This window comes from Erinaceus europaeus, chromosome 15 (assembly GCF_950295315.1).
Source record: "Erinaceus europaeus chromosome 15, mEriEur2.1, whole genome shotgun sequence".
Classification (NCBI taxonomy): domain Eukaryota; kingdom Metazoa; phylum Chordata; class Mammalia; order Eulipotyphla; family Erinaceidae; genus Erinaceus; species Erinaceus europaeus.
This window is the reverse complement of record NC_080176.1, coordinates 10,246,605-10,264,517: the sequence shown is the minus strand read 5'-3', so window position 1 is coordinate 10,264,517 and position 17,913 is coordinate 10,246,605. Positions and strand designations below refer to the sequence as shown.

At 47.7% G+C, this 17,913-nt stretch overlaps 1 long non-coding RNA gene across 1 annotated transcript; it reads right to left on the bottom strand.

The window, feature by feature from the left end:
* Positions 1-383: 383 nt before the first annotated feature.
* On the bottom strand, positions 384-9,652 carry LOC132533084 (uncharacterized). Its single transcript, XR_009544966.1, has 3 exons — positions 9,497-9,652; positions 870-1,034; positions 384-627 (listed from the first exon to the last, which is right to left on the bottom strand). It is a non-coding gene; the product is annotated as an uncharacterized LOC132533084 (long non-coding RNA).
* Positions 9,653-17,913: the final 8,261 nt, after the last annotated feature.

Genomic DNA, 17,913 nt, shown 5'->3' with positions numbered 1-17,913 from the left:
ACGTGTGTGTCTGCATGTGTGTGTGCGCGCGCGTATGTGTGGAGGGCAGTGTGGACCCCAGACCTCAGGCTCAGCCCTGTGGATGCCAGGTGACCAGATGTGAAGCTCAAGGCTCATCAGGCAGTGGACGCGATCCGTCACACGCAAGCGCAGCTGTACCTTGGGCAGACCTCATGGTCTACTAGTCCAGCCCCTCCCCTCAGCCCCCTGGGGGCAGGGCATCTCCCAGAGACAAAGCTGCTCGCGCCTGATTTCCATAGACCTCGTTCTCCTCCTCTAAACCAGCGGCCCACTCTACAGAAGCCATAATAATTTACAGCCGCAGTTAATGGGCTGTTTTATAGGAACCCACAATTATAATTGGATGTCAAGTGTTGTGAATCTCAGCGGATGGAAAGTGACAACCGCTGGGGCCCGGCGTTTAATTTTTTAATGTGATTATTAAATTTTCCATCTCCTTGCTCCTCCATCTTCTCTCAGCGCAGCTCCTAACTGTGGCCCCATCTCTCTCAGCGTCATCTTTCCTGGCCCAGATTACGGAAGATTCTTCCTGCGAGTCTGTTTCGGGTTCTCTGGTTGTTTTTGCAAAGGTGAATAGACCAGTTATTCCAGTTATTACGGAGTTTCCTGACGGAAGAAACTCCAATATGAACACACACACACACACACACGAAAAATAATAAAAACAGCCAAGAAAGCACCCCCACCTCCCCCAGGGCTGCTCAGCTGAACCCCCACAACACACAGCCTGGTGAGTCATGTCCATCATGAAGGTGACCCCCAAGGAGGCCTGGCTCCTGCAGGCCAACCACCACAGCCTTGGGTATATCCCAAGACACGCAAGCACAAATTCCAAGGGCTATACGCACCCCTATGTTCACAGCTACATGGTTCACAATTGCCAAAGAGTGGGAGCAGCCCCAACACCCACTGACAAATGACTGGCTAAAGGAATTATGGGATAAGGGAGAATGAAGATTCAGAACTCTGGTAGTGGGGACGGTGTGAATTCAAACTCCTGTCGACATGTAATTCTGTAAGAAAAAAAAAAAAGAAAAAAAATCTTAATGAGTACTAACAAAAATTTTTTCTCAATTGCTCTAAAATACAGGGAACTACAATAAAATTTAAATAAAGAATGTCTTAAAAATGACAACATGGGGGAGTCGGGCTGTAGCGCAGCGGGTTAAGCGCAGGTGGCGCAAAGCACAAGGACCGGCATAAGGATCCCGGTTCGAACCCCGGCTCCCCACCTGCAGGGGAGTCACTTCACAGGTGAAGCAGGTCTGCAGGTGTCTATCTTTCTCTCCTCCTCTCTGTCTTCCCCTCCTCTCTCCATTTCTCTCTGTCCTATCCAACAACGACAACAACAATAATAACTACAACAATAAAACAACAAGGGCAACAAAGGAAATAAATAAATTAAAAATAAATTTAAAAAAAATGACAACATGGGGGGAGTTGGGCGGTAGCACAGTGGGTTAAGCGCACCTGGCGCAAAGCGAAAGGACCGGTGTGAGGATACCAGTTCGAGCCCCTGGCTCCACCTTCAGGGGAGTCGCTTCACAGGCAGTGAAGCAGGTCTGCAGGTGTTTATCTTTCTCTCCCCCTCTCTGTCTTCCCCTCTTATCTCCTTTTCTCTCTGTCCTATCCAACAACAATGACATCAGTGACCGCTACAATGTTAAACAACAAGGGCAACAAAAGGGAAAATAAATAAATAACAATTTAAAAAAACTAGCTAGGGCTCTGGCTGCAAACAGCAGAGAACAAACAGCCTGTAAGTCCCTTGCAGGTCTGTAGTGGGCAAGTCTGGGCCTTGGCACTGGGCCACACCTTGGCCTCTTGAGTGGAAAGTGTGTGGAAGGCAGAGGAGGCCTGTGGGCACTTCTGTAACCACCTAGGGTTCCACCTGCTCAGCCTCTCTGTGCCTAGAGCTTCTCTCGCTCCACAGCAATGGCTGTGCTCAAGGCTGCTGGCAGGGGTGTGTTCCCAGGGCTCTTGGGGTCACAGCCCTCAAAATAGCAAAACAGCAAAAATCTTCCCAACAAACTAGGATGTCTTTGGGTTTGAGTAGCCTCGAGGCAGTGCTGAGAGCTGGGTTCCTCTCTCCAGCACCCTGGGGACACCAAGCTCTCTGCTCAAGCACTCGGCAGTGACAAAAATATCACGTCCCGGTCTGTTTTGGCTACACATCATTCTGACTACAAGTGAGTTTCTTTTCCCGAATAAAAGCCCTTCTTTGAACTGTCAAAAATTCTTCCAGAAATAGTAAGAATTAAAACCAGATCAGTGAGACAGTATTCAAATAGCTAGTAAGAGTCTATTGTGCATAAAAGTGAAGCTCATGAACTGGGAGGCTGGAAATGAGAAACTGAGTCAGAGTTCAGAGACAGGAAGCTACTTCCAGGCTGGCTGATGGAGGGAAAGATATGGAGTTGTCTAGTCTTTCTGTTGACTGGTTATGCCAACGGAAGCTTCCAGAAAACAGAGGGTTGGTTAAGAGATTCTCTTACACTGTTTTAGGGAAATAAGTGTTTCTTCTCCTTCCTTCTCCTCCTCCTCCTCCTTCATTTATTTTTCTGAGAGCAACTGCTCGGCACTGGCTGATGGGGGAGCTAAAGATTGAACCTGGGGCCTCAGAGTCTCAGGCATGAGAGTCTTTGGCAGAACCATTATGCTACCCCTCCGCCCCCACTTTTCTCAAGCAGATGACAAATCACCACAGGACCCAGTGACAAGGGACTCGACCTGATTCTCTCCCACAGTCATTCCACAGGGCACAGAATAATAGCCTCGTTTCCTTTAAATTCCTGGGAGGCCTGGGGCCAAACAATGATAAAGATTAAATATCCATGACAACCAACTTCCTTCTCAAAGTAGAAATGAAGTTTTTTAGGGGCCTGGGGATGAAGGGGCACCCTGGATGATCTGCAGGGTGTGAGCTGACTAATCTGGGCCAGCCTATCACCAGCCCAGTCCTGCTCCCACACCAGCCTCCTCCTTGACACAGAGTGCCAGGGGCCCCTCAGCAGAGACCTCTGACTGCCACCTCTTGACCCCTCTACCACCTTGCCCATTCATTCTAGACTTCCCTGCTGCTGCCATGAAAGAAGCAAGGAGAGATGCAGGGGCATCTCTCTCTCTCTCTCTCAATTTATCTATTAGTGACAGAATGGAGACAAAGAACCAGAGCATCATTCCAGCAGTCGATGGCAGGGATCAAACTCAGAACCTCACGCTTTTAAGTCCAGGGTTCTAACCACTGAGTCACCTGCCAGGTCACCTCTTGCTGCTTTATATTGAAATGCATCCATATCTTGTACAGCTGTGTGAGCTACTGTAGCGGAATCCCTATGATTGCAACACCCCCTCATCTTATAACCAGATGTAGCTAGCAATAGACTCCCTTGGCTTTCACTAGTTATCCGACTCACACTGTCAACAGCCCAGTCCCAGCTACAACTGACATCAGGTAGGCTAACTGGGTCAGAGGATGCAGATTTCTCTTTCTTTCTCCTGGACCTCTTCCTCCTCATTTCCTGACATTTGTTCTCCCCAGTAGAATCGATCTGAGAGATCTTGTTCTCCTGTTCTCACGTATTTGCCCCACCACCCACCTCCAACCAAGCACCAGGACTATCGATTCGACTTCAGACAGGAGCTGTTTACAGGAGTCTAAGTTGGACCCTTGGGTGACATGATGATTATGATCATCTTTACATCAATGACCTCCCAGAAACTTCTTCAAGGAAGTTCATCTACGCCGATGACATCTGCTGTGCAACTCAGGCATCAAAGTTCGACATCCTCGAGGAAACACTCACGAAAGACATGTCTCTGATATCTGATTACTGTAAAAAATGGCGACTAATCCCTAGCACTGCAAAAACGGTATCATCTGTTTTCCATCTACACCATGCTTCGGCCTCGCGTGAGCTTAATGTGCATCTTGGCGATACGAGAATCCGGCATGAAGCCCAGCCAGTCTATCTCGGCGTTACTCTCGATCGCACTATGTCATTTCACGAACATCTCATCAAAACTGCAGCAAAGGTGGGCGCGAGGAATCACATCATTGCAAGACTAGCCAGCTCCTCGTGGGGTGCGAGCGCTTCCACACTACGATCATCCTCTCTGGCATTATGCTATTCCACTGCAGAATACTGTGCCCCAGTATGGTTCCGTAGCCCCCATGTCCACTTGGTCAATTCCAAATTATATTCCTCCATGAGGATAATTTCTGGAACCATCCGTTCCACCCCGGTTCCATGGCTGCCAGTTCTTAGCAACATCGCCCCGCCAGATATTTGTCGGGATGCGGCATCATCTAAGTTCATTTCCCATGTCTACACTCGACCGGACCTGCCAATATACGCGGATATCTTCGCCCACCCTGTCCAACGCTTGACGTCTCGTCACCCAATCTGGTCTCCTACGCCTACACTGAACTTCTCTGTTCCAGTCTCTTGGAAACAGAGTTGGCAGTCAGCTGAGGTCAAGAACAAACACCTCATCACAGACCCCTGCAAGCGTCCATCCGGCTTTGACCTAGCACGTTATGATTGGGCCCTCCTCCATCGCTATTGAACAGGCCATGGCCGGTGCGCCGCTGTGTTCCATCGCTGGGGAGCCAGAGATGACCCGAACTGCCCCTGTGGCTACAGACAGACTATGACCCACATAGTCAACGACTGCCACCTCTACAGATTCAAAGGAGGTCTCAAAACTTTACATCAGGCTCAACCTGACACTGTTGACTGGCTACGGAAGAAGGGCAAACGCTAGAAGAAGAAGAATCTTTAGTTCACAAATGGAAAACTGAGGCTTGGTGTAGAGTCCAGATGAAGTGAGTGGCTTGGGCTACTGGATCTCAATTCTGCTTCTAGCCTTCTTATTTTAAAGTACCCTCCAGAAAAGCAGTCAGTCCTTATTTTCTGATGTAGATCTAAGATTCTCAACAAATACTTGATGGCTGTATGGTCAAATGCATCAGTGCCTTTTTATCTTTTCTTTTCCTTTTTTTTTTTTTTGCCAGGTTTACAAAAACCTTTCTTCAAAGTTGTGTAAGTTGGTAATAAATATATTTGGTAGTTGTAGTTGGACTACATGTATCATTGTGTCTCACAATCCCAGGCTTTTTATGAGTTAAGTATCTATCTTGAACAATAAAATAAAGTGGAATCCAATATAGTTCTGTATCCATCTACCTTGTGACTTCATCCTTGCTGTCAAAATGCCAACACTTTCTGAAACCAGAGAGAATGCCGGCTACATATTAATTCAGGTTAACCCATGGAGAATACTCAAGCATAGAAGAAACAAAACAAAACAAAAAATCATGGAGGAGACCCAAAAAAGAAAAAAAATCATCAAAGAGTCTAAATCTGGTGACTCTTACACAATACCCTGCAGGTTAGAAAATATTTATTGGGAGAAATACACACATTAAAGAAAGGTTATTACTCAGAGAGGAGAGAGAAAACTTTCAGCCAAGAATAGAACAGTAGATATGTGTTTAACATGTTAAAGAGATTTAAAAAAAAGCAAGTCAAGAATTCCCTCTGGCCAATGAAAGATCTTGATGGCTATATGCAGAAAGAGGAGGAGGGATTTTCCTCAAATGAGCTGGCATCAGTCAGAATAGGTGAGGTTCTGACACAATATCCTCACAGGTTCTTGTTCACTTCACATTTCCAGCATGGGCTGAGTAAGACTCTCTTATCTCCATCCCAAAAGCTGGGATGATAGTTCAGCCTTAACTTAAAATATCACTTAGATATGTGAGACCATGGACTAGCACTGAGTGACATGTCACTTCTGCTCACAGTTGACTGACTGGTCAAAGCAGATCTCATGGCTTCATCTGAGCTCTACAGGGCAAGCTTGTGAACTTGCTTAGAGAAAGAGCAACCCATAAACACCTTCCACTTGGGAGAAGACTGGATTCTAGTAAATGGCTAATGCTCTACCTTCTTCCCTTCTCTTTACTGTCCTTCTTTTAGGACACAGACTTTGTAGCAAATTACAGGGAAACAAGACACGTATGTTTCTGAGATGCCCCTCCAGAGAGGCTGTTGTAGGACATCAGAGAGACCGCTGGTATTTGTATGTTCACTATACCTGGTGACATTCTGAGTGGCCCAGAAACTGGAGCAGTGGGTAAAGTGTTGGATTCGCAAGCATGAGTTTCTCTTTGAGCGTCAGCATTGAATGTGCTAGAATGATGCTCTGGTTATCTTGGTCTCTCCTCATTCCTTTCTCTATCACATAAGTAAATAAAATCTTTTTAAAAGGAACATTTGGAGACACACTCAATTAACCTCATACAAAAATGTGTTCTCTGGATATTCCTTTCATCAAATGACCTTTCCTCATTTTTTTTTTAATTGAGGGGAGGGAATAATTGTTTAATATAGTTGTTGACACACTGGTACAATTTTTCATCTCCCCGTGATGGGTATCTGCAGAACACCCTCACCCCAAGTTTAGGGCCTTTTCCGCCATCATGCATCAGGACCCCCATGCTATCTGCACTCCCTCCCAACTCCTCCTCCCCCAGAGTCCTTTGCTTTGGTGCAATATTCCTAATTCTTTACTCAAGATGCAAGCAACCAAAAATCCCAAAATATCGACTTGAATAATATAGTAACACACACACACACACACACACACACACACACACACACACTAACAAGAAACCTTGAGGTAAGAAGCACAGGGCCACTCTGACAACTCCAAGTTCCTTTCATCTAGACTTTCCATTAATCTTAGCTCAACATCTCATAGTTCAACGTGGCTGCTTGTGTATAACCATGATTTCCTTATCCCAGGCAGCAAAGGGTAAAACAAGGAAAGATGGGTCCCCCCCACCACCACCTTTTAAACAAACTTTCTGGGATCACCAAACACTCACTTTTACACAGACCATAATCTAGCCTCATGATCACACCGGCCTACACGAGAGAATGCAAGGTTGTCTATTATTCAAGAAGCAAGGAGCCTCACTTGGATCTGCACCATTTTACTAAGCAGAGTGGGGACTTCCGGGAGGCGTGGCTAAAGAGTAACTTCCGGGGGTGTGGCTATGGTGCGCCTTCTGGGGGCGTGGCTATGGGGAGGGGCCTCTGCCAGCCCCTGCCACACTGCTCTGGCCCTCTGTGCTGAATTTATCAGTACGGGCTACACCATCTTTATTTCCCACCCCTCAGTTGTCCACCTACTATGCCAGCCAACAGGGCAGACTTCTGGATCATGGAAGTTGGCTTCTCTCCTCCTTCTTCATCTCAAAGACCGTTTCTCAACTTTTTGTCCTTTTTATTTTTAATTCCCTTTTGTTGCCCTTCCTGTTTTATTGTTGTAGTTATTATTATTGTTGATGTCGTTGTTGGATAGGACAGAGAGAAATGGAGAGAGGAGGGGAAGACAGAGAGGGGAGAGAGAAAGATAGACACCTGCAGACCTGCTTCACCGCCTATGAAGCGACTCCCCTGCAGGTGGGGAGCCGGGGGCTCGAACCGGGATCCTTCAGCCGGTCCTTGCACTTAGCCCGCTGTGCTACCGCCTAACTCCCTTTTTGTTCTTTCTGCCCAGAGCTGATATGTGAACCTCACTCAGCAGGAAAAAGAAAAAGTTCTGGTTTGACCTATGTGAAGATATTTTATTATCTTTAATTCATGCCCAGGATTCACATCAAACCATAAAGCTTCTGCAGGGCAAAAGAAACAATTGACAAAGTGAACAGGAGGAAATATTTGCAAGCTATCACTCTGCTCAGGAGGGTGATACCTAAAATACATAAGGAACTCATTAGACTCAGTGGGGAGGGAAACAAACAAACAAAAAATCTGATTTATCAGTGGGCAAGTGAGCTGAAGAAGAGATGTGAATGACCAAGAAGGCAGGGAACGGTGTCCAGTGTCAGGAGTCGCCAGCAAAGTGTACATCAAAACCACAGGAGCGAGCACATCAGGCCTGCTAGAATAGCCACCACTGAAAAGCCAAGAGGTAACACTCAGGGGTGAGGGTGGGGAGCAAAAGAAAAACCTTGTGCATGGTTGTGGCAGGGAAAGAGTGTAAATTGATGCAGCCACTGTGGGGCACAGTATGGAGCTTCCTCCGGCAAGTAAAAATAGGTTAAATATTAAAAAATAGACTCCACAGTCCCTCTTTGGGGTGTACATCCAAAGGAAATGAACTCACTACCTCACGACATGTCTCCACCCCCATATGCACCACGCACCGCTGTGTCATTCACAGAAGCCAAGGCACTGAAACATCCTAAATGCCCACCCACCACTGCGAGGAGAAAGAGAATGTGGCTTCTGTGTGCAATGGGACAGCATCCCGGCACAAGAGTCAAGAAACCCTCCTGGTCATTTTCAGCCACATGGATGAAGCTTGAGGGCACTGTGCTAAGCGAAATGCATCAGGCAGAGAAAGACAAAGGCGTGCGATCTCACTCGGATGCAGGATCACAAACAGCCAGACGAACTCAAGGAAACAATAGTGTGATAACTGCCCAAAGGCTAAGCTAGGTGGAAGGAGGGTACTGATACTCAGTTACACTTGCCAGTTGCCAAGTAAGGTGATTGTAAATACTTGCAACACACTCGACAGAACTGTGATGGTGTCCGTGGTGAGTGTGGCTGTGCTTTTGAGTCACTTGTTTCTGAACACCATATTCCCTTACACCTGACACCGTTTGATCCCCAGCATCACATGTGCCAGAGTGATGCTCTGGTTCTCTCTGTGTGTGTCTCATTCATGAATGAATGAATGAATGAATGAGTAAATAAATCTAGAAAGAAATGAAGGAAGGAAGGGAGGCAGACAGGCAGGCAGACGTGGGAGGTGGTGCAGAGGTTAGAGCATTGGCCTCTCAAGCATGAGGTCCTGAGTTTGATCCCTGCCATCCATGTGCTAGAGTGGTGCTCTGGTTCTCTCTCCCTCTCCCTCTCCCTCCCCCTCCCCCTCCCCCTCCCCCTCCCCCTCTCCCTCTCCCTCTCCCTCTCCCTCTCCCTCTCTAATTAGTGAATAAACAAATCTTAAAAAAAAAAAAGAGGGATTTTTGGTAGCACAGTGGGTTAAGTGCAGGTGGCTCAAAGCACAAGAACCAGCAGTAAGAATCCCCATTTGAGCCCCAGTGCCCCACCTGCAGGGGAGTCACTTCACAGGCTGAGAAACAGGTCTTTCTTTCCCCCCCTCTCTGTCTTCCCCTCCTCTCTCCATTTCTCTCTGTCCTAACAGCGACAACATCAATAAAAACAATAAATACAACAACAACAACAATAATAATAATAAAGGTTATCTTCGTGTTCCAGATAAGGAAATTGAGGTACACAGGAGCCAAGGGCTCACACACATGACACCACCTGTTTCTGCCAAAGTTGCAGCTCAGCTCTGACCCCTCTCACCCAGTGTTTGAGAAGGGGGTGCCCCAGCCCGCACCCTACCCCACCCCACCTGTCCCCACCTTCCTGCTGTGTGTGCTTACAGGAAGTAGGGCTGTGCTTCTGGCCTCTGGCTCCTGCAGTTGGGTTTCATCAGCAAACACAGTTCTGATTGAACTTTCACTCACTCACTGCTGCAGCTCAGTGATTAATCACAGGGAGCTCAGAGCCTCTGCTCAGTTCTGCTGAAAGAGAGAGGGAGAGGGAGAAGGAGAGGGAGAGGGGAAGAGGGAAGGGAAAGGGGGAAGGGGAGGGGAGAGGGAGAGGGGAAGAGGGAAGGGAAAAGGGGAAGGGGAGGGGAGAGGGAGAGGGGAAGAGGGAAGGGAAAGGGGGAAGGGGAGGAGGAAGGGAGAGGGGAGTGGAGAGGGGAGGGGAGAGGGGAGGGGGAAGGAGAGGGGAGCAGCCTTGCCCTCATCCCCAGGGCAGCTTACTCTGCTCCTCCCCAGTACCAGGGCACCGGGCTTCTGGCCTCATTCCACACCCTCCCTGGCTGCCCCCTCCCCGCTTGTGGGAGACTCAGCACGGGCCTCTGGCCTCCCTCCTGCTGCCAGGTCCAGGCGCCCCATTTTCTTCCCCAGCAGGGAACGTCCACAGGCTTCACCCCCCCCCCTTGCTTTCTGATTACAGCAGGACTTGACACTGAAGACAGAAACACAGCAGCAACCCGTGAAAAGAGCACAGAGAGAAGGGGACTCAAGTCTCACTGCCACGGCCGCAACATGCACGTCTGGACACACACAGAGCCCTTAAGTGGGGCTCTTGTGAAAACTTCAGTGGATGTGTCAACACCCTGAATTGGGGTGCCCAACTCAAAAGCTAAGACACGAGGCCCGCCACCATACTGCACCATTCCGTGTATTAGTCCAGGACAGTGACAGCCTCTGGAGTTGTGCAGTGCCCAACCCATGCGACTGTACTTGGCAACCATGTGTGCAAGGCCTGGGAAGACAGCAGGAAACACATTCAGGTAAATCAAAGCACCAAGGCAGCTTCTGAGAACCGTTGCAAAGCAGGGTAGTGGGACCAGTGGTGCCTGAGGCTTACAATGTGTCCGAAGGATCTCGAAATTGGGATCTTAAACCAAAATCAGCCAATTTTTTAAGTGAGGGCAACTAATTCTACTTAAATACACCTCCACTGTGCAGAGCAAAGAAGCCTGATCTGGACAATGGGGTGTCTGGTGAGTGACAGAGACTTGGGGTGATCTAAAGTTTCCCCCATTCTTGGTCCCATTTCTCTGCCCTTCCTGCCCTACAGACATCACCCTAGTTCTCCCCATGGGGCAGCCACAGAAGATCTCTTCCCAGGCGGGGAGCCAACTTGAAGTGGCCTGTGCCCACTTGGGTAAGGGGGTGTGGCAGAACTCAGCCGCTGTGGTTGGTCAGCACAGAATGGATGCTTAAGGCCCGTGGGCTTACATGGAGCCGTTTACATTAACTGGAAGAACAACCGTGAGAAACCAGGAAAAGCAACCAGAAGAAAAGCATCTTTAGTATCTCTTTGTTTGTTTTTACCAGAGCACTGCTCAGCTCTGGCTTATGGTGGTGCAGGGGATTGAACCTGGGACCTCAAAGCCTCAGGCCTGAGAGTCTTGTTGCACAATAATAATGCTATCTCCTCTGCTTTATTTCTATTTTGGACCAGGGAAATATCTCTAGTGGTAGAACAACAGACTTTCCGGAACTCTTGAGTCTCAGATTCAATCCCCAGCACCACCAGTAAGTCAGAGCTGAGCAGTGCTGATGGGGGTGGGGGTGTGTGTGTGAGGGCAGAGGAAGAGGTAGTAGCACTTATTTAAATGATCGTATTTCATAGGTTTATAAAAGCACATATTGGAGGGATAACACAACACTTTAAACAGTGCCGATTAGGAATATTCATTTGCAGAGGAGAAAGAAGCTCATTTTTGTTTCAGTTGCTTGAATTTGCTTCCGTTGTTTGAATTGTTTCGACATGCACATTCAACTTGCACAGTTCAAATGTTTATTTTTTAATTAGGTTTGGAGGGGGACCAAACTGTACAAAGACCAGAAAAGGCCACGTGTCTCAGAGCTTCTCTGACTATATGTTATTATCTGGGAAACATCTTGGCAGAAAGCGGGAGCTGTTCAATGCTGATGATGTGGGGACAGTGGTAGGCATCTCCTCTGGTTCTTGACCAAATGGGCTGTCGTTAGTATTTGGCTTTGGGGCAGTGAGGATATTATATTATATTATATTATATTATATTATATTATATTATATTATATTATATTATATTATATTATATTATATTATATTATATTATTATATCGACTAAAGAGTTATTTATTTATACAGTGCAGGGGACTCGAACTCAGGACCTCATACACACAAGTTTAAGGATCTACCTGCTTCACCACCTCCAGGGTAACAGAATCTTATTTTAGGATAGGAATTTCCCACTATTTAAGAGAACTGTGTGCCTTGGTCTCACTTTTATCTAGAGTTGTTAAGAAGAATATACACTGCATGGGGGAGTCGGTGTAATGAGGAAGCTAAAAGACTGCCATGTCTTTTTGGCTCCAAGGTTCCTGGTTCCATCTCTGTAATTTAGTAATGTAATCAGATTATATCTTTCCTAATATTAAATCATCCTTGAATTACACGAGTAGCCTGAGTTTGGTGACATATCATTATTCTTGTAGTATAGTGTTAGAATCAATTTAATTAAGGACTGAGTTGATGCTAACTTTAAGATTTGGGATGGAGGCCAAGTAATGGTGTACTCATTAGAGCACACATGTCATCATGCAGGAGGACCCAGGTTCAAGTCCCCAGCCCCCACTTGCAGGGGAGAAGCTTCACACAAGTGGTGAAGAGGTGCTGCGGTGTCTCTCTCTTTCTCTTTCACTATCTCTGTCCTCCCTCTCAATTTCTCTATGTCTTCACTTAAAAAGAAAAAGAAAAGAAAGAAAGGAAGGAAGATTGATTGACTGATTTCCGCACAGGCATCAAGCACCAGAGATAACCCTGATGTCAATAATTTTTTTTATTTTAATGAAAATATTTTGGGATAGGGAAGTTGCCTAGTGATAGAACCCACATTTGGCACTTTGAAACCCTGGATTTGATTCCCCAATGGTAGCATCTAAACAGACAGACAAACAAACAAACAAACAAATAAAATACTGTATTTGGGACTTGGGCATCAATATTCAGAAGTTTGATTGACTGGCAAAATTCTTCCCTCATTATTTTTTTTATCAGATTATTTATTTATCAGATTTTTCTATCAGCTATGCTAGCTTCAGAAAAGAACTGAAAATATTCCAAACCCCCACCTCCATTCAACGTTAGGAAAGTATTTATTCTTCACTTAAAGGCCCCATCCTGAACACTCTGAGCAGGGGATCTTCAGGGAAAGTGGGGGCTTTGTTTTGTCACAACTTTAACTGATATATTTCTTTTTCAGGATGACTGGTCTGGCTACATTTCCCTTTTTTTTTTTTTTTCTTTAGTCAATTTGTGTTCATTTATATTCCTGAAAAATAACCCATTTCTGGTAGATTTCTAAATTCACTTCCATTGTATTATACAGTGTTACATGTAATTCTTTGAAAAATACCTTCTAATACCAGACTTCTGATCCCTTTTCCACGCTGAGGTTTGCTTCTTTTCTCAGACTGGCTGGATGTGTGTCTACTTTATTGGTCTTTTTAAGGACACGGGTCTTGGATGTAGCTATCCGTTTTTATTACACTTGGATTCTCTCGTTCAGTTTGTGATTGCTCTTTCTGAGGGCGCTCTCCGGCTCTCCTTGGCGGTTATGTGTTGTTCTTCACTTCCTAGTTCTTGAGGTCAGCGCTCACCTGTTTTCATGTTTTACTTGCTTAATGACTAAAGCAAACAAAGGCAATTACTCTTCCTGGATCCAGCTCGAGCTCATCGTATAAAATCAGAGATGTTGCTTTTCATTTCGACTTCCTTTGAAATGATTTGTGCCCACAGCTGAGTTTTCAGGAGAGAGGTTTTATGGTTGCTTTTTTTAAAATCACGGTTTCAGAGATGATTCCAAATTAAAAACGGGTTCATCATAGAAAAAAAAAAAAAAAAGAACCACCCTGAATTCTACTAGTCAGATGGTTATCTACATCTTTCTAATCACTGATGCATATAGTTTCCTTTCCCCCCCTTTCTTAAATATATATATATATATATATATATGGGGGGGCGGGCAGTAGAGCACTGGGTTAAGTGCACATAGTATGAAGCGTAAGGACCAGCCCCCAGCTCCCCATCTAGGTGTGCAATCTACGTTCAAACCCTGGCTCCCTATGGGAATGCCACAGTGGGACCAGAGAAAGCTCCAGTGCTGGGGTGTCTTTTTTTTTCCTCATCTATATTGCTTTTTCTTTTTTAATTTGACAGACAGAGAGAAACTGAGATAGAAAGGGCATGATCCCGAAAGATACCTGCAGCCCTCTGCTCCACCACTTTCGAAGCTTCTCCCCCTGCAGGTGAGGACCAGGGGCTCGGACCAGGGTCCTTGCCTGTGGTGATACGTGCGCTTAACCACGTGCACCCCTGCCTGGCCCCTTTGAGATAGCTTTTAAAAAGTTGCTTCCTGGGAGTCGGGTTGTAGTGCAGCAGGTTAAGTGCAGGTGGCACAAAGCACAAGGACCAGCGTAAGGATTCTGATTCGAGCCCTGGCTCCCCACCTGCAGGGGAGTTGCTCCACAAGTGGTGAAGCAGATCTGCAGGTGTCTTTCTCTCCCCCCTTCCCCTCCTCTCTCCATTTCTGTATGTTTGTTTGTTTTATTTATTCCATTTTGTTGCCCTTGTTGTTTTATTGTTTTAGTTGTTATTGATGTCGTTGTTGGATAGGACAGAGAGAAATCAAGTGAGGAGAGGGAAGACAGAGAGGGGGAGAGAAAGAGAGACACCTGCAGACGTGCTTCACCGCCTGTGAAGTGACTCTCCTGCAGGAGGGGAGCCGGGGGCTCGAACCGGGATCGTTATGTCGGTCCTTGCACTTTGCGCCATGTGCACTTAACCCACTGTGCTACCGCCCGACTCCCCCTCTCTCCATTTCTCTCTGTCCTATCCAACAACAATGACATCAATAACAACAATAACTACAACAATTTTTTTAAAAAAGGGCAACAAAAGGGAAAAAATAAATAATAAAAAATTTTTTAAGTTACTTTCTTACTGAGATATGATGTGAGATTATTGGACCTTGAGCTACTTTGTTGTTTGTTTTGGGGGGGAGGAGGGGAAAATGGGGGTGTGTGAAGACACGGAGACCCTAATATACCTTATGTGAATGTGAAGACTGCTTAACAGGCAGTGTTTATTGGTGTCTTCTCTCCTTTGACTAAAGAAACTGGCAAAGACTACATTTGTGACTGTCCTGCTCTGTCTGCATACAGACACATACCCCAAGCTTGAAGACAATAGGAACAAGAACAGGGTCCTCACCAACCTCCTGTCCCCCAGCTCCCCCTTCCCCAATTTTTTAAAAATTATCTTATGAGCACAAGAGAGAGACAAAAACCAGTGCCTCATTCTGACACTGGCACTGCTGGGGATCAAACTTGGGACCTCTTGTTCTTAGGCCTCATGAGCCACTGAGCCACCCCCCAGGCTGCAGCCAGTGGTGCAGGATTTACCGCTAATCCACCCCGTTGCGGTCACCTCACCTCCTCTGAGGCTGGCTGTCCTGTAGCGGCAGTGACAGTGACAGAGAAAGACAATAAGCCGACGCCTGGCCCTTCTTCTGCCTCTCCCCACACTACAAGGCCAGCAGAGATCTCTCTTCCCCAGTGCCTTCGCAGGGCCACAAAGGCAACTGTAGCGGGTGGGGACCCTGTGTCCCCTGGTCACCCTTGAGAGGGACAGCTGGCGCCCTTCCCTGCTTGTCCTGCGGCAGAGGCGGCCCAGACTCATTACCACAGCAGATCGCAGGCCCCCAGAGGCCGTGCTGGAGCCAGCTAATTACAGCTAATTACCCCCAGATCCCCTAATAGGCCTGGGTTCACGGAAACAAGTCAATCAGGAAGGCGCTGCTGCTGGCTGAGCTAGTCCACCCCACCGGGAACCCAGGAGACTGAGGATGAGGATGGGGGCTGGGCAGGGGCACACCTGGTTGAGTGCACCTGTTACCATGTACAAGGATGGGGGTTCAAGCCCCTGGCCCCCACCCCTGTAGGGGGGGAGCTTCACGAATGGTGACGCAGGGCTGCAGGTGTCTCCTTCTCCCTCCCTTGGTTTCCCACCGCCCTCTCAATTGCCATCTCTATCTAACAGATGATAAAATATTGAAAGAGAGACAAAGAGGAAGGAGGGAAGGAAGGAAAGAAGGAAGGAAGGAAGGAAGGAGGATGAGGGCAACCAGGAAGGCCAGGTCATGGCTCTACCCTGGAGGACTCAGGACCTAGAGAAAGATCCCAACCCCAACCATCACTTTAGGGGGTCTCTTGTCTGTTGTGGTGGGGGGGAAGCTAACAGGAGCTGCTCCCCAATTCCCTCCGTGGGGCTCCAGACTGATTCCTTCATGGAAGAACCACAAGAGAGAGCCCGTCATGTTTGAGGAGGAACATGAGAATTTATGGAGAAAAAATAAGGACAAAAAAGGAGGAGAAAGTACAAGTCATATAGTTATAAACCAGAGGAAGGAGAGAGGAGAAAGAGAAGAGAGAAGGAGACGAGAGAGAGAGAGAGGGAGACAGGAGAGAGAGAGACAGGAGAGAGAGAGAGAGAGAGAAGCGAGAAGGAGAGGAGAGAGGGAGACAGGAGAGAGAGAGAGAGAGAAGCGAGAAGGAGACGAGAGAGGGAGACAGGAGAGAGAGAGAGAGGGAGGGAGACACCGAGACCCCAAGCTTCCTGGCCTTCCCAGTCTCCTAGTCCCTTCTAGGAAGGGCAGGACCCTCAGGGAATGAGCTTCAGCCTTTGTCTCACATCTGCCTCCATCTGCATGCTGTGGCCTTTGCAGTCAGGGAGGGAGGTTGCTGGGGCAGGACATGCAGACACACTGGGCTTCTGGGCCTGCCTCTGGGCCCTTTTCCCAGCAAACTGCGGGGTGCAGCGGGAGGATGTTGCTTCCCCTAAACTGCCCTCCAATGTAGTCCTCTTATTCTCAGTCTGGCGATGTCTCAGCGCCATGCCCTGCCCTCAACAGCCTGCATCCCACCCATCCTTTGCTTCAGCTAAGGGCTTGCCACCCCCACTCTCAGCCCCTGTTCCTCACCTGCTTCCCCTCCCTTCTTCTTCTAGCGTTTGCCCTTCTTCCGTAGCCAGTCAACAGCGTCAGGTTGAGCCTGATGTAAAGTTTCGAGACCTCCTTTGAATCTGGAGAGGTGGCAGTCGTTGACTATGTGGGTCATATTCTGTCTGGAGCCGCAGGGGCAGTTCGGGTCGTCTCTGGCTCCCCAGCGATGGAACATAGCGGCGCACCGGCCATGGCCTGTTCAATAGCAATTGAGGAGGGCCCAATCATAACGCGCTAGGTCAAAGCCGGGTTGACGCTTGCAGGGGTCTGTGATGAGGTGTTTGTTCTTGACCTCAGCTGACTGCCAACTCTGTTTCCAAGAGTCTGGAACAGAGAAGTTCAGTGTAGGCGTAGGGGACCAGATTGGGTGACGAGACGTCAAGCGTTGGACAGGGTGGGCGAAGATATCCGCGTATATTGGCAGGTCCGGTCGAGCGTAGACGTGGGAAATGAACTTAGATGATGCCGCATCCCGACGAATATCTGGTGGGGCGATGTTGCTAAGAACTGGCAGCCATGGAACCGGGGTGGAACGGATGGTTCCAGAAATTATCCCCATGGAGGAATATAATTTGGAATCGACCAAGTGGACATGGGGGCTACAGAACCATACTGGGGCACAGTATTCTGCAGTGGAATAGCATAATGCCAGAGATGATGATCGTAGTGTGGAAGCGCTCGTGCCCCATGAGGAGCTGGCCAGTCTTGCAATGATGTTATTCCTCACGCCCACCTTTGCTGCAGTTTTGATGAGATGTTCGTGAAATGACAGAGTGCGATCGAGAGTAACGCCAAGATAGACTGGCTGGGCTTCATGCCGGATTCTCATATCGCCAAGCTGCACATTAAGCTCACACGAGGCCGAGGCATGGTGTAGATGGAAAACAGATGATACCATTTTTGCAGTGCTAGGGATTAGTCGCCATTTTTTACAGTAATCAGATATCAGAGACATGTCTTTCGTGAGTGTTTCCTCGAGGATGTCGAACTTTGATGCCTGAGTTGCACAGCAGATGTCATCGGCGTAGATGAACTTCCTTGAAGAAGTTTCTGGGAGGTCATTGATGTAAATATTAAATAGCGTAGGAGCCAGAACAGAGCCCTGGGGGAGGCCACTTGAGACAAGTCTCCATCTGCTAGACTTGTCACCCAGATGCACCCGGAATCTTGTTTCCCCTCCCCATTCCAGTACATCCAGGCTGCTGGAGCCCCCACCTCCCACAGGGTAGG